Consider the following 14807-nt stretch of genomic DNA (forward strand, 5'->3'; position numbering starts at 1 on the left):
CCTGGCTGCACCTTCTCTCCTCATGCTCCGCAGACTGCCGGATCCCCCAGACCAGCCCTTCCAGGTAACACAGGACTGGGTGGGCGTTCACCCACCGTCACTCTAACACTGGTATCAGGCCCTGTCATACTGGTCTGGAAGGGGAGCTGAAGTATCCTTGAAAGCTACTGAAATGGTAGTTCTATTGTTATTGATATAGTTATATAACTTTTATAATGCGCAACTCACCAGAAGGCCTCAGTGCGCAGCAAGACAGAGATGTGTCAGAACCAGGAGGACATGAATGGTTAAGGGGTATCTTATCATTAGAAATAAAAATAAATGTTTTGAGAGAGCTCTTAAAGGAAAGTATTTCGAAAAAAAGTCAAAGGGATGTGGCTAGTAGGTTCCACAGGCAAGGAGCAATGGAGTCAAAACTGATGCCGCCAAAGAGAGTCAGATTATGTCTAGGTAGCTCGAGTCCGTTTGAATTGCTATAATGAAGTGAGCATGAAATACAGGAGTGGTTGATCCTATCCTTGAGATAAACCTGCGCTTTATCAGTGAGGCACTTTTGGATGAGGAGCAGGACCATATGGGTAATACAATGTTTAATGGGAAGCCAGTGAAGGGATATATGTGCCCCAGTGACGTGATTTCTTCTAGAGAGGCCACACACAGCTCGAACTGCATTATTTTGGGCAACTTGGAGCATGTCCAAGTTGAACTTTGATGTACCTGCCAATAGGCTGTTACCATAGTCGAGTTTAGAATTGACCAGGGCGACAGCAAGGGCAGAAGTATTAGATTCAGATAAAAAAGGTTTAATGTTCCTAATAAACAGATGCCTTTATCTGGCTAGCATGTTTTCTTGTATTTAATGAGGAGTCAAGATAAACACCCAGGGTCTTGACCCAGGGACTAGTTTTTATGTAGAAGCCAGCTATGTCGAAAGTGGCATATTTGGGATTCAGCTTCAAAAGCCGCTGATTGCTACCTACGAGTGAGTATGAGCTCGGTTTTGTTCCCATTAAGTGCAAGGGAATTATTAATCATCAATTCTTCTATGAGATTTTTTCAAGGTCCATCTCATAGTCACCAGTTAATTTGATCAATACCTGAGTATCATCGGCGTAATTTGTGTAATCTACTCCGAGACTATCAAGGAGTTGGAAAAAAGGACGAGTGTACAGATTGAAGAGAGTAGGGGAGAGATAAGTTCCCTGCGGGAAACCGCATGTAAGAAGTTCAGAGGGGGATTTGAAACCACCGGAAGCAACACGGGCAGATCTAGCACCCAAAAAGGAGGCCAGCCAGTGCAGAGCACTACTGGAACAGTTCACAATTACCCCCAGCCTCACAAGCGGCAACGAGTGGTCCACAAGATCGAACGCCGCAGAGAGGTCCAGGAGCATCAGCAAAGGGACCTGACCCGAGGTTGCAGTGTGGCATAAGTTAGTCTTCAGGTCTAACAAGGCTGTCTCTGTGCCATGAAGGGCCTGAAAGCCAGATTGACGGGAACCCCATAGGTGGTCGTCTTCACTGTGTTATTGAATCTGAATATGTGCAACCCTGTCCTGAATCTTTAACAGAAAAGTCACATTAGTAATCAGGCGATAGTTGCCTACAGAAGCTGGATCAAGTGTAGCCTTTTTAATCACAGGGGCGATCCAACATTTTTTCAGGGAGACAGGACCAGTACAAGTGGTGAAAGAGGAGTTAACTATTTGCGTAACAAAGGGAACCAGGCAGTCAAATGGTTCTTTGATTTAGGAGGGAGGACAAATATCATCGGGAAAAGAGGATGGCTCATGATGTGAGAAAATCTTGGACTGCAGTGCCCCACAGCAATGTATGTGTTTCACTGTGAGAATTACATATACTCAGCCAGTTTGCACTATACCAATCCACTCCTTTGGCTCTCTGCGGACACAACTGCTTATGGTGGATAGCTCTGGGAGCGTTTGTCTTGGGAGCAAGACAGCGCAGCACAACATAGATCTGAATCCCGATCCCGTGCTTAGGAGCCAATCTCTGGTGTTTAGCGCATTATAAAAACAGAGCCAAGGTGGGAGGCTCTAGCTTACTATACCAAGCTCCTAAATACTGGAATGCTCTACCCACTACTCTCAGAAATTAGATCTCTCAAACAGCTTTTTGCAAAGCTCTCAAAACGAAATTCTTCTGCAAATTCAACCATAGAAAAAACATACGTTTCTTGGTTCCACCTGTAACCTTGGAACCAGTTTCTGTTTAACCTGGCTTTTTGAATTGCTCAGTATGATCTGAACAATATGATCTGTATTCTTTAATGTATCTCTTATCAGTGTACTGTCTATTACCTATGTAACTAAGTAACCCTTCTTGTAACAGCGCCACGATGCCCCAGGGCCGCTTGTGCGCTTTATAAATGCAACTAAATAAATAAATAAAAGAACACTGATAATTATAACTAACAAGTACTGTGCCATTAAAATTATAAACACTCTTTTCGAAAAGATGATAGTACACTCAGTGCGAATTAGATCTGCTCCAGAGATTATATGTGAAGGTCAGGCAGAATGCCTAGTCTTCACTGCTGAAAACCACAGCCATATTTAAAACACAAAGTTTTTTTATTTTTATACACCAGGCCATACAGTTCTATGTTGTTATGTCCATAGTAATTTATTCTCTGAGTTTTTTCCTAAAATTTTTTATACCAAAAAAAGAATCAACATTTTTTAATTTTATTTTTGGGGGGTTCCCCTCCAAATCCTACTCCACTATCATTTTCTCTATTTCACCTCCCTCTGCCCATTATATCCTCTTAGCCACCCCCTCTATATTTTTCAATTCGTTTTTCATTGAAATATTTTCAACTAAAAACTCATCAAAATATATACTGGTGATGAAACAATATCGTACCAGGCCATACTATTAGTCGGAGCCCTCTTTTGTCTCATGTTAAATCTTGACAAGTGGACATGCTTCCTGTTTCCGGTCTTAGTCCCATCCCCTTTTGATGTGCTTTGATATAAACTTAACATAAGATTGATATGAAAATGATATAAAAAATATTTGATATCAATTTTATAGCAAATGTATATTTTTATCTAGGGTTTTGTAGAGTGATGCGTTGCTGACATCACAGAGGTGTTCCGCCCCGGGTGATAGGAAGCAGATATACATTTTATATCAAATTGATAAGCCCCCCCAAAGTTCTTGATAGCAATTTTATTGAACCCCAATAATTTTATATAAACTTTATAGGATACAGAAAATGATATCAGACAATTTTGTTTGGCTTGTTTGTCAGGTTAAGTGCTACTACAGGCAGCTCTCAAGGGTGGTGAGTGGAACCAACAGGCAGGGGCCCACAGGGAAATGCAGTGGGGGCGACTGGTAATGACTGGGAGGAAGGGCCTGTGAGCCTTTGGGGCTCATAAGGATCAATACACCAGTCACAGTGGCAGTGGGGTGATTAGCAAGGAAGTGAAAGAGGGAAAGGGGTAGAGAAGAGCAGATTTCTGAGCAGTTTTCAGAACATGAGGAGGTATTGCTCAAATATGAGAAGGGCAGGGAGGCACCAGCCATGGGGAGAGATCTGCCCCACACTCTCTGCTTAGAGAAATGTTTGACAGTAAGAGAGTTGGAATTAGAGGAGCGTAGGGCTGGTTGATCCTTGCAGCCACCAGGCGATAGTGGAGAGATTTTAGGGCTGGATAGATATGGTCCCTGGGCTTAAGGCCAAGGATAAGACTTGCAGACTTATTCTGGATTAGCTGGAGGGGGCGAAGAGAGGAGAGAGGGAGATTGAGAAATAGGTCATTACAGTAGTCCAGCCTGGAAAGGACCAGAGCTCTGGAGACATTGTGATTCTGGGGCAAGGTAGGAAACGGAAGGATGCTTCTGAAGAGGTGGAGTTGGAAGTGGGCCTTTTTGGTAAGGTCCACGATGTGAGGGGTAAAGGAGAGAGCGGAGTTGAAGATGACCCTGAGGTTTTTGGCCTCACAGGATGGTGGGGGTAGAAGGCCCAAGGAGGGTGGCCAAAGGGTAGGAGGAAAAGAGGGCACAGGTGTCCCGATGAGAAGGATCTCCGTCTAACTGTCATTGAGACAGAGATTGTTCAATGAACACCATACCTGCATGGCGGACAGACAGTCGGGGTTGAGAGATGAGGACGAGAGGGAAGATGAGGGAAGTTTAAAGGAACACTGTGTGTGATCAGCATAACACTGGAAATGAGGATAGAAGGAGGAGATCAGTTGAGCGAGATAGATATTGAAGAGCCAGGGCAATAGGAGAGAACCCTGGTGGACAACACGGGTACAGAGGATGGTGGAGGAAGACAAAGGGCCCAATTGCAACTGGGAAGGGCGTTTAGTGGGGAAAGAAGTCAGTCAGTCCAGTGCCCAGTCAGGGATGCCGATGGTGTCACTGAGTCATTTTATGAGGATGGAATGGTTGATCATGTCAAAGGTAGAGGAGAGATCGAGGAGAATGAGAACAGCAGGGGACTTGGAGTCGAGATTTCAGAGCATGGTTTCACGGGTGTTCAGGAGAGCAGGTTCCGTGACTCTGGATGCCTGGAATTCAGAATGGTGGTCATGAAGGCGGGCAACAAGATCGGTGTGGAGGGTCAGTTGGGGGAGGGACAACTTTTCCAAGAGTTTACCCAGGAAGGGGGTAATTGAGATAGGGTGGTAGCTAGCCGGGCAGGAGGGGTCAGCAGGCGGCTTCTTTGAGAGAGGGTGCACAAGGCAGTGCTTAAGGGATAGAGTGAAAGAGCCAGAGGTGAAAGAGTGGTTACATAAGTCTGTAAGGGACAGGGCGAGAGAGAAGATGATGTCCTTAATGGTTCTGGAGGAGCAGAGGAGCACTTATTTGGAGGAGGCCTTCATATAGAGGACCACTTTAGATACCTCATCCAGTGTTATGTGCAAGAGGCAGGAGAGTGAAGGTGGTAGGAGGAGGGGGGACAAGGGAGGCAGGGGAGTAGCAGCGGGGGATGGGATGGGAGTGGAGGAGAGTGAGGACAGGGTGTCCTAAGTTTTGGATGTGAAGTGGGAGGCCAAGGCAGTGCATAGGGCCTGGGAAGGATGTAGAGGGGTGGGAACAGCAAGTGAATTGGAGATTTTGAAAAGTTCAGCCTTGTTGTTAGAGGCTCCAGTGTTGCAGGCTTGGATGTGAGCCCACTTTTTGGAGCAGATAGAGAAGCGATATTGCCTTTGGAGCAGGTGGCAGGCCAGATTGTCAGAGGATGAGACCAAGGTCTGCCATATCCATTCAGCAACTCTGCACTTGCATTTCAGAGATGCTAGATCAGAGTCGTACCAGCTGTTGTTGTTGGTGGCAGGTTTTAGACGGATCCTCATGGCAAGGATGTCGAGAATGTTGGAGATGGCAAGATGCAGATTAGGAAGGACAGAGTCAGAGGGAGAGTCGGAAGCGGGGGTTGAGAGGGGTGATGGTGGAGGCAAAAGTAGCAACTGATACTCAATTCATTGGTCGAATGACGGTGAATGAGACTGGCAGTGCAGGGGCTCTCTCGGATAGAAGGCCAAGGGGCCTCCGATAGGAGGAAAGGAGAGAGTGGTCTGACCAAGAGAGGAGGGTGGTGACCGGATTAGAGATAAGGATGTCACTAAAGATGAGGGTATCAATAGTGTGGTCAGCAGAGTGAGTTGGGCCGGAAGGAAAAATAGTGAGTTGGATGAGTCACAGAAGACACAGAACTGAGAGGTGGATGATTCAGGAGAGTTGATGTGGATGTTGAAGTCACCTAGGTGGAGGTGTTTGGAAGAAGAGGTTGAAAGAGATGAGGCAAGGTCAGTCCATTCAGAGATGAAGAGAGTTATAGGGCCAGGGGGGTCTGTAGATAGTGGTGAGGGTGAGAGAGAAAGTGTGGGAGACCCTAGACTAGAGATGAGGCATTCATAAGAGGAGTGGAATTGAGTAGGAATGATGGAAGCAGGGACCCACTCAGGATCTGGGTTTGGAGAGGATTTTGGAGCTCTCAGGAAGGAGAGTGTCAAGAGCAGTGACAGAGTTGGCATTGAACCAAGTCTTGGTAAGAGCGAGGAAGTCCAAGTCAAGGTCTTCAAGAAGGAGACAGCAGAGCAAGCTTTCAGAGTAGCTAAGTGAAGCTGGTTACCACCTTTGTGTGTGTGGTACTCCCATCAGCGGTGGTTGAGAAGTGAGGGGAGGGGAAGAAGGGGTGACAGGAGAAGAGAGGACATTTATGAGAGAAGGCATGCACCGGTTGAAGAGGAGAAGAGCAGGTTGCGAACCTTAGGCCATAATAGTGCCATTGTGATAGACATTAATGATGCACCCAGAGGATGACTGGTATGCAGGGAGAACTTCCCACCTAGTGCCACCATTAATGGGTAAGCAGGAGAAAGGAGAAAGAGTGGCGACTAGATGGGGGGGTTCCTAGGTCAGAAGAGGGGACCATGAAGAGGATGTATGGGAAAGTCTGTCTTGAAGTAGCTTTGACATAGGCCTCAGCGATGGGAAGGCCGGGGTTAGAGTCCAGGAGATCTGTGTTCAGCTTTTTTGTTCCAGACCTTTTCAATTCACTTAGGTTTTGATCAGATAGGTGGCGGATCACCTCAGCTGTAGGGCAAGCTTTTTCTCATTAAACAGATATGGCCCACTTTAGATTTCTTCACAGTGGCAAAGCTCAGCAAAGTTCTTCATTCCATACCTTGGAAGACCACTCTCCGTATTCCGATCATGAAGGACTGTGTGCAAGCCAGCTTTACTCACGCTGATGGGGGTTCACAGGGAAAGGTGGTGGTGACCTTATCTCTGACAGCAGTAGCTGAGTACATAGCAAACCTTTAGCATTCCCTTTATCCTCAATTTATTTGGCTTTAACAACCAGCAGAGCTACTCACATTCTCTAAGCTCACAAAATCGAGGTGTTGTTTCTTTGGGCTCTAACCATTGCTGTGCCAATCCTGTTTATTTTTCAGGACTCCCTCAGTTGACCGTGCCTCCCTTTTTCTACCCTCTCACTCAGTAACTTACAAGAGGGTATGATGGTGCAGGAGCATGTGCAAATCTGTGACATCTTCCATTGCTGTAGGATCCCCAGCTTCCTAACAATCACCAGGCAATGCAGCCAGAAAGTACTTGCATGCCTCAACAGTTGGCTTTTCTCACTTGCCTAAATGGCGCCACACCCTCAACTCTACCACCACCAAATGCTGTGGCAGTGCTGGTGGTGCCAAAGTGGGCCAACTATTGGATGGGCTACTTGACAGACACAGCGGTTTGGGAGGTTAGGGTTGGCCCAAAGTCTTGGTGCGTTGAAGGTTTCTTGCTATGGAATATCCAGCATGGCATTGTGCATTTGTTGATACTCCCACATCACTGTTACTGCTGAAGGATGCTGCAGTAGCAGGGGTCTTTAACATGTGCAGTTGGCCCCCGTGGGGGTCCAAAGGATGTCCAGGGCAGTAGGCTCTTCAAAAGGGAGTGTGGTGACTGCTTTTAATAAAAAAGTGAAGCAGATATGGGATCTGGGGGGCCCGGGAACAGATTTCTACTCAAGGGAGGAATCAGCATAGGAAGATATGAATACGACTGGGTTAAAAGGAGGTGTTGTGCATTTTCCATACACCAACTTGTGCCATGCTTTAAAGTGCTTGAACATTGAGTTGGTGCACAAGTTTGATCCCTTTGTTCAGTGACTCCACCAGTCTTTTTTTGCAGAGGTTGCATACTACCACACACTCCACCCTCCTGAGAGATGCTCCCGCTGGCAAGCTGGTGTAGTACTAGACCCATGAGCAAATGAGCACTGTAGTAGGATGGGATGTCTCTTGACATGCCTGAAACCTCTAAAGGACTCCTGTGCATGCCTTGGTCCCTCTGAAGGTTCCAGCAGTAGTGCAATGGCCCCAGTCATCTAGTTGGCCACCTGCTGAGGGAACAGTTTCTAGCTCCTCCATTTGATGCTCTTCAGTATCCCACAGCACATCCACCACCTGTTCCCTCTCTCTTTCATCCTTATACACCTCTGTTGATACCTGTCTCTGCTTCTGGTGCACTATCATCTGTTCTAAAACTCCAATATCAACATATTTGTGCAAATTCTGCAGGTACTCTTGGAGTGTATCTGTGGCTACCACAACCTCCACCTGAATTGCTTTGGTAGCCACAAACTCCCCAAGCACCTTGTCAACTCCTTCAAACCCCTACACTCAAGCACTCACTGCCCTGACATGCACCCTCCAAAGAACCTCCCCCACCTCTCCACCAGAATAGCCCATTGTCATGGTCCTAGCCTCTTTCACATGGTCACTGTCCCACTGGTTGTTCTATATGATCTGGTCGAAACTTTTTCATTGTCGTAGATTTCGCCGATTTATGTTTTGTGATTTTGATGCAAATATTTAAGGGGGAAACCCCCTGCACACCTTCCTTACCACCCTACATTAATTATTCTCCTAAATCCACACCCCACATATTTGTGGCAGAATCTGATGAAAAAGATTCAACGAAATCTACTTTGATTAATTCTAATGCGTCAAAAACTCACTATGCCCCACTGGTCACAGACCTGGCTGGCTCAAATTAGTTCATGTTAAAAACGCCCTACAATTTTAATGGTTCCTCAGTACACACACACACACTAACAAATGTGGCTGACCAATACATAGGTAGATGTCTCTGTTTCGTGGAACGGTTTCTAGTGTTTCAAGGGTGGGGTAAAAAGGGAAGGAGTTAGGACATGTTTTTCCTCTTTTAAATGTGTTTAGGTGACAGAAAGGTGAAAAGATACGGGAGAATAGACGGAAATAACATGTTTACTGTTTTTTGTGTTTTTGTGTGACAAACAGGGAAAAAGGAGCAGAGGAAAGTAAAATATTTTGTGTTTTTGAATTTGATGTTTGCAAGTGAGTAATGGTAAATAATGGAAAAAATAGAAGGGGCCTAAAAACTTACACATGAGCAGGCAAAATGTGTTTAAAGAGGAACCACAGGCACCAGACACAACTAAAGAATCTATCAGAGTTCTCAAGTGCGTCAAAGTTCTCCTAAGACACATGACAACCCACCCAACAGCAATAAGATGCATGAGCCTTTCCCGTGCGCTATTCCTTTGTGCTCTAGCGCCTTGGGGCATCCTTTGTGCTAGATGCAATACAAATAAAGATCACAGACCAAATAACTGGACAGACTCAAAGAATATGGCTAAACACTACTTTATTCAAAGTAGGGAGACCAGACAAACATCGGAATGATGCATGTACTCTCACAGAGCAGCTTCAATACACAGAGGTCTTTATGCCCAAATATGCATCATCTATGACGCCATTCTACGTTGCAAATACAAAACCTATCATGGGGAATGATTGGTTAAGGGATCATATCTACTTATAGAATATATAAAGATTAGTGCATCATTGGCTACCCCTTATCTGTAGGGAACCTTGAACTACCTCTACATACATCCAGTACTGATTATGATGGATAAACTGTCAGTGGATTTGTTGTTGCAACATTGTATTTGTAACAGTGTGGGGTTGTCCCTCAAACCCACTGATTGGTTGGCATACCATTCCAACCTTGAACCTTGGACTCTTTTAGCATAAACATAACATAACAGGCATATTTGTAAAGCGCACGTTCACCCCTGAAGGGGCATCTTGGAGCTAATAATAACAGATGTTTATTGTTACCCAACTTAATGGTACTCATTTTATCGACCTCGGAAGGAAGAAGGGCTGAGTGGACCTGCCGGGATTCAAACACAGGTCCCTGTAGTGGATGCATTAGTCCACTGAGCCACAGACCCGGCCTTAGCAGCACTTAAGTGAAACAAAACGTAGGTGTTTGATTCCCGTCAGACTACTCCCCGTTTTTCCAATTAGTCCATCTCCTCTCATCGGTAGGTAAGTCAAAGTCTTCATTTTGTAGTTGACCTTGTTGAATACTCACTGGCCTGGAACATTCAAGAGAGTATAAGCACATCACTATCTTTGTCTGAGGCTTAATGAATAGCCCTTGTTCTCTTCTCCGAAGTCACGTGTTGGCAGACCACACATTTGTCAATTTCATCCTTCTATTTTCTGCTATTTGATTTAATTATGCTGGATGCATTTGCTTCTCTTGGCCTCTAGAGACTTGCTCACTCCATCTCATATGGACTTTGTGCACTGCTAATTGACCAACAGTTGGCATTCGCAGATGTTTTCTTATTCTTCAATCTATGAGAAATCTCCCATATTCACAGCTTATCCATGTAACTCCCTTTGTGCTTGATGCTTATTCCTTGGAATAGCATCCTTTATTCTGGGACAACCTTGACTCATCGTGGGTTCTGCCCACGGAACTATTCTTCCACGTCTCCTGATCTTGCAGCCTTATTCTGTCTTTGAGGTAGCTTGGTTGTATCAGGCATGAATCTGCATACATTTTCCTATCATGGCTGTACCAGTCACGTTATACATTCCTTTTTTTTTAGCAAGCTTCTATATGCTTCCTTTCTACCTTGCATTATTGCGTATTTACAGTTATTGATCAGTAAGTAACTTTATCTTCTTTATAGTCATGATTACTTTAGCTTTGGGTACATGTTTTCTTTGTGCTTCTGTTACATTTTTAATCTTAAGTATTTTCATATTATTTCAACATAGGTTCATATATCTTCTTTATGACATCACTCTGCCTTGTCAGATTTAACTTAACACTCCATGATGTCCATATGTGATTGCTGACATCCTTCCATGTGGCATCCTTCCACTGGCTCAACGTTAGGGTACATTCTGTATGGCTGTCTGAGTGCACAACGTCTTTCATACACTCAATGTAGTATTGGAATGACACAAGGGGTCCCATTCACTGCTCTTCTCTGACCATTCCACTATGACGATGGTGAGGGGGTGGGAACTAGTGAGAAGGTAGCTACCTGCTACACAAACAAAACTCACAAAAGAAGCAGGAATGAAGGTGGACATTTTGCAGGTCCTCGAAGTTCCTTAGATAATGTGAGGCTTATAATTGGCTGGTGGAACTCTCTTTTTGAGTTTTGAGCCTCCTTATTGGATCGTGGAAGTCAAAACCCCCCTCTTAATACAAGGCAGGTTTCCAACCTGTAAGAATCTCATGGGGTGCGTGGAAACCACCTCAAACATTTTCAAGGGGTTCAAGCACCAACATTGTTTATGATATATTTCAAGGATGCATTTCACAAGTCTTTTCCTGCGTCTCTCTTTCATGTTTGAGATTGTTCTTTGTGTTTCAGGATGGAATAGGTCTCTATTATGCACTGTCATATCATGTACATTGATCGAAAGACCAGACCAGCCTGGCTTGAATATTAAAGGCGTTTATGCTCATTCTTTACCAATGGCAAAACAGAAAACAATCAAATAATATTATATCAAGGACTGGACTTCAACCTAATCCTCTTCTCCTGGATGCCTTTACCCCTTTCCTCTTTGCTAAACGCGAAGTAACTCCTTCTATGGTCAAAACCACACAAATATAATACCAGGACAGCCCTTTCTCAATAGCTCAACCATTTCAAGTGTCCCCTGTCACAGTTCACAAGATTGTGGGTTCTTCCTAAACACTCACAATCTCTTTGGTTCTTTCTCTCAGAAGTAGAAACATTCTCCACCTTGCCTTCTGCAGGTGTCTGGGCACGACCACCTCTGATATTTCCAGCAGGTCCTGTAGTTGTTGCTGTATCTCTGTTGGAAGTTGTAGGAAAGAATGACGTCTTTCCTCTAGATGTGGGGGAGAGAATTGCGGTTTTCAACAGGGCCTTGTATCTTAAGCTACGGTTTGGTACGCTAACATTGGCAGACCTATTGCACAAATGGAACTGCAATTTCCACAAAAAAATGACCGTCATGCGAAAATGAGATTGAGAATGTAACTCACTTTCTAATCTGCCCATTATACCGACACACTAGAAAGAGATACCCCAAGACGCTATTTCGGTATAGATTGATTACAACTTTAAACAATGTCCTACAATTGTGTGTTAACTCAAAAGATGAACTAGCAGTGCACTCGGTTGGGAATGGTCTGACGAGTGCATATAGGGCAAGATTGCGTTATATTACCTAACCCTGCTACACCCACAATACCAGGGATGTAAACTGAGTGCCTTTTTTGTGAATCAGCTAGTTTAGATTTCAGAGCCTACGACTATATCTGAATTTATTATCACAGATCTCTGTATTTTTGTGTATATCTTTGATTCTCTGTTTAAGTGATGTTTAATCATTTTTGGAATTACTTCAATATTAACTGCTTATAGTGATGTTTTTATCCTTGGTTCCCAACATTTGATTTACTATTTAATTGTGATACTAGCACACACATGATGGTGAACATTGGGAGTTCATTATCAATTTTTGTGCATAACATTTTACCCTTACGCTTTGTGATTTTAGCCCACAGCCGACAGATTTTAAGAATTACACAAGCTCTTTTTATGAGGAATTTTACGATTACATTATTAGTTTGGGCTATTATTGGATTTAAAAGCAATGCTGAAAGCACTACTTTTAAATCCAAATCTATTGCCATTAACAAAAGAGCTTCAAATATGGTCTTTGCATGTGGTTCTGTAATGCTCTTCCATCTGAGATGATATTCGAGGAGGGATACACAGTTGTAATCCCTCCCATTCCCTGCCCCTAGACAATGGAATCACTATGGCTAATTCCACTCATTCCTGCCCATCTCAGAACTCTTTGATTTTGAGTGAGCTCTTGAATGGAGGCAGCCATCTTGGATGACTGTCTCTAAGGAAGCTCCCTGTATACAAGGTGGCCATCTTTGAATGGTAAATATACCATGCATCTTAGCAGGTGATCGTGTAGCATGCAAAGGTCAAACATTGGACATTAAAGCTATCATTTATCCCAGTGCTACACGTTAGTTCTCATCAAATACTAGCAAAACGGCTTCCAGAAACTCTGCGTTAGCATGTTTGCAAAGAAAAAGAAATGCCACAGTAGTTTTAAATCCTTTCACCCAGCGCTGCCTTACATAACTGCAGTGTTAAAACACTGCCAAACCGCCGCTTTGAGCACTCAGTTTTTCATCGGGTCCCTTTTGGAGGGCTGCCAGCTGTCAGGTGTATCGACCCACGTTCAAGTTATTATGTTGCAACATTTGGTGCTGTGGGCTTAGAAAATCCAAGATGGCCGAAAAGCCCACACTTACGCCAGAATCCAGGAAAACCGCGCAGTTTTTGCACAGCCCAAAATGGTCGCCTGACCTGCCACCCTCCAGTGCGAGCGTGATGGGCCAGAAGCGCCATGAGTGAAACGTGGTGCCAAAGGAAAAACAGCCGTGCCTGTTAGCTCAAAAAGCGCTTTGAAATCACCTTTGTTTCTCTGAAATGCAAGCTCAAAATGCCTATTTCAAACATTGCAAGATTCAAAAATCTTACTGAACACCAGCAGACGTCTAGTAGAATGAAGCCTTGTGTGCATACCAAATCTGGAAGGATGAAGAGCCTAAAATAATGTTCAGAACAAAACTGGCTGAGCTGTGGATGTCAGCAGTTTAAGTGAAATGGGATTTAAAGCCACTAAAATCGAAATGTTTAAAATAAATGAGTGACCTACTTTTGAGTGTCACATAGGTTGCAACTGTTTAAATGTCATAGTTTTGAACTTAGAATCAGCGTTCTAGCTGCATGTGTCAAAATTGTAAGTTTGATTTGAATGAAGAAAAATGGGAACAAAAGTGACATTTGGCTGAAGCCTGGCTTAAAGGGATTGAATTCTGCCCCGCAACTACCCCCGACAGGAGTTGAAACTTGCCCAGCAACTGCATTCACAGGCATGGCTGCATTCTGCTGCCCCCACCAAAAGGAGATCACACCTCTCTGATTGAATCAGGGGAGGAATACCTGGGACTGCAGGAAACAGAACAATGACCTTTCCTTGGCTCAGGCAAATGCTAAATCAGGGGGTCAAAAATGGCTTCCTCTTGGAAGGAAATGGGAAGGGCACTGCCTCTGTGAGCCAGCTGAGCTTGGAGGAAGTGGACAAACCAGAAAACCCCCCATGTGCTTTGGGAAACCACACCCCTCTGGGCCAGAGCATAATTTTAGAAAGATGGATAATTCATAGTACATAATTGTCAAAATTATATCAATAATATCATGATTCCTGTGATTTTTCTGTGCACATTTTAAGAGGTGTTAGGACTCTGTGGTATGTTCTGGGGGTAGTAGCGGAAAATAGGGTATTACTCCAAATGTGTGTATGTTACAAGTCTGACACTTCATCATCTGATGCCCATATTCCTTACGCACATTTGTGTAAATTCTGGAAAGGTTTAGAGGTTGTGTTCTGGATGAAAAGGGCAGAATTCTGTCAGAAGTGAACACAACATCTTACAAAGACAGGGATCGGATGGTTTGGCGCTACAGAAAATATGTTAACTGGACATATAATATTAGAAAAATTGTACATAGATAAATATGCATTTAAGTCAAAAATAGATTTGTGTGCAAAGTGACAAGGGCAGTGTTCTTTCTGTATGCCATAAAAAAGATGCCGGATGACTCACAATTCAGTTCCCCAGTCAGGCGACAGAGAATCCTATAGCCTATCAGGATCCTCAGACGGTTGGGCATAGAAAGTCAGCCTTCCCACCCACTTTAAAAAGACATAAAAAGAGCCACTGAGACCCAGGTAGGGACTGCACTTTCCACTTTCTTGCAAAGCACTTTGACAGGAGACTCCAGACTTCAAATCCAGACAATATTCAGAGACCAGAACTTAGAATCCAGACTTCAGAACTTGTAGCAGAGAGGCCCAGTCCACAAGCTGAATCCTTCAGAGGCCTCAGAATCC

The sequence above is a fragment of the Ambystoma mexicanum genome, chromosome 5q, assembly GCF_040938575.1.
Source record: "Ambystoma mexicanum isolate Mex_15411 chromosome 5q, UKY_AmexF1_1, whole genome shotgun sequence".
In the NCBI taxonomy this organism is placed as follows: domain Eukaryota; kingdom Metazoa; phylum Chordata; class Amphibia; order Caudata; family Ambystomatidae; genus Ambystoma; species Ambystoma mexicanum.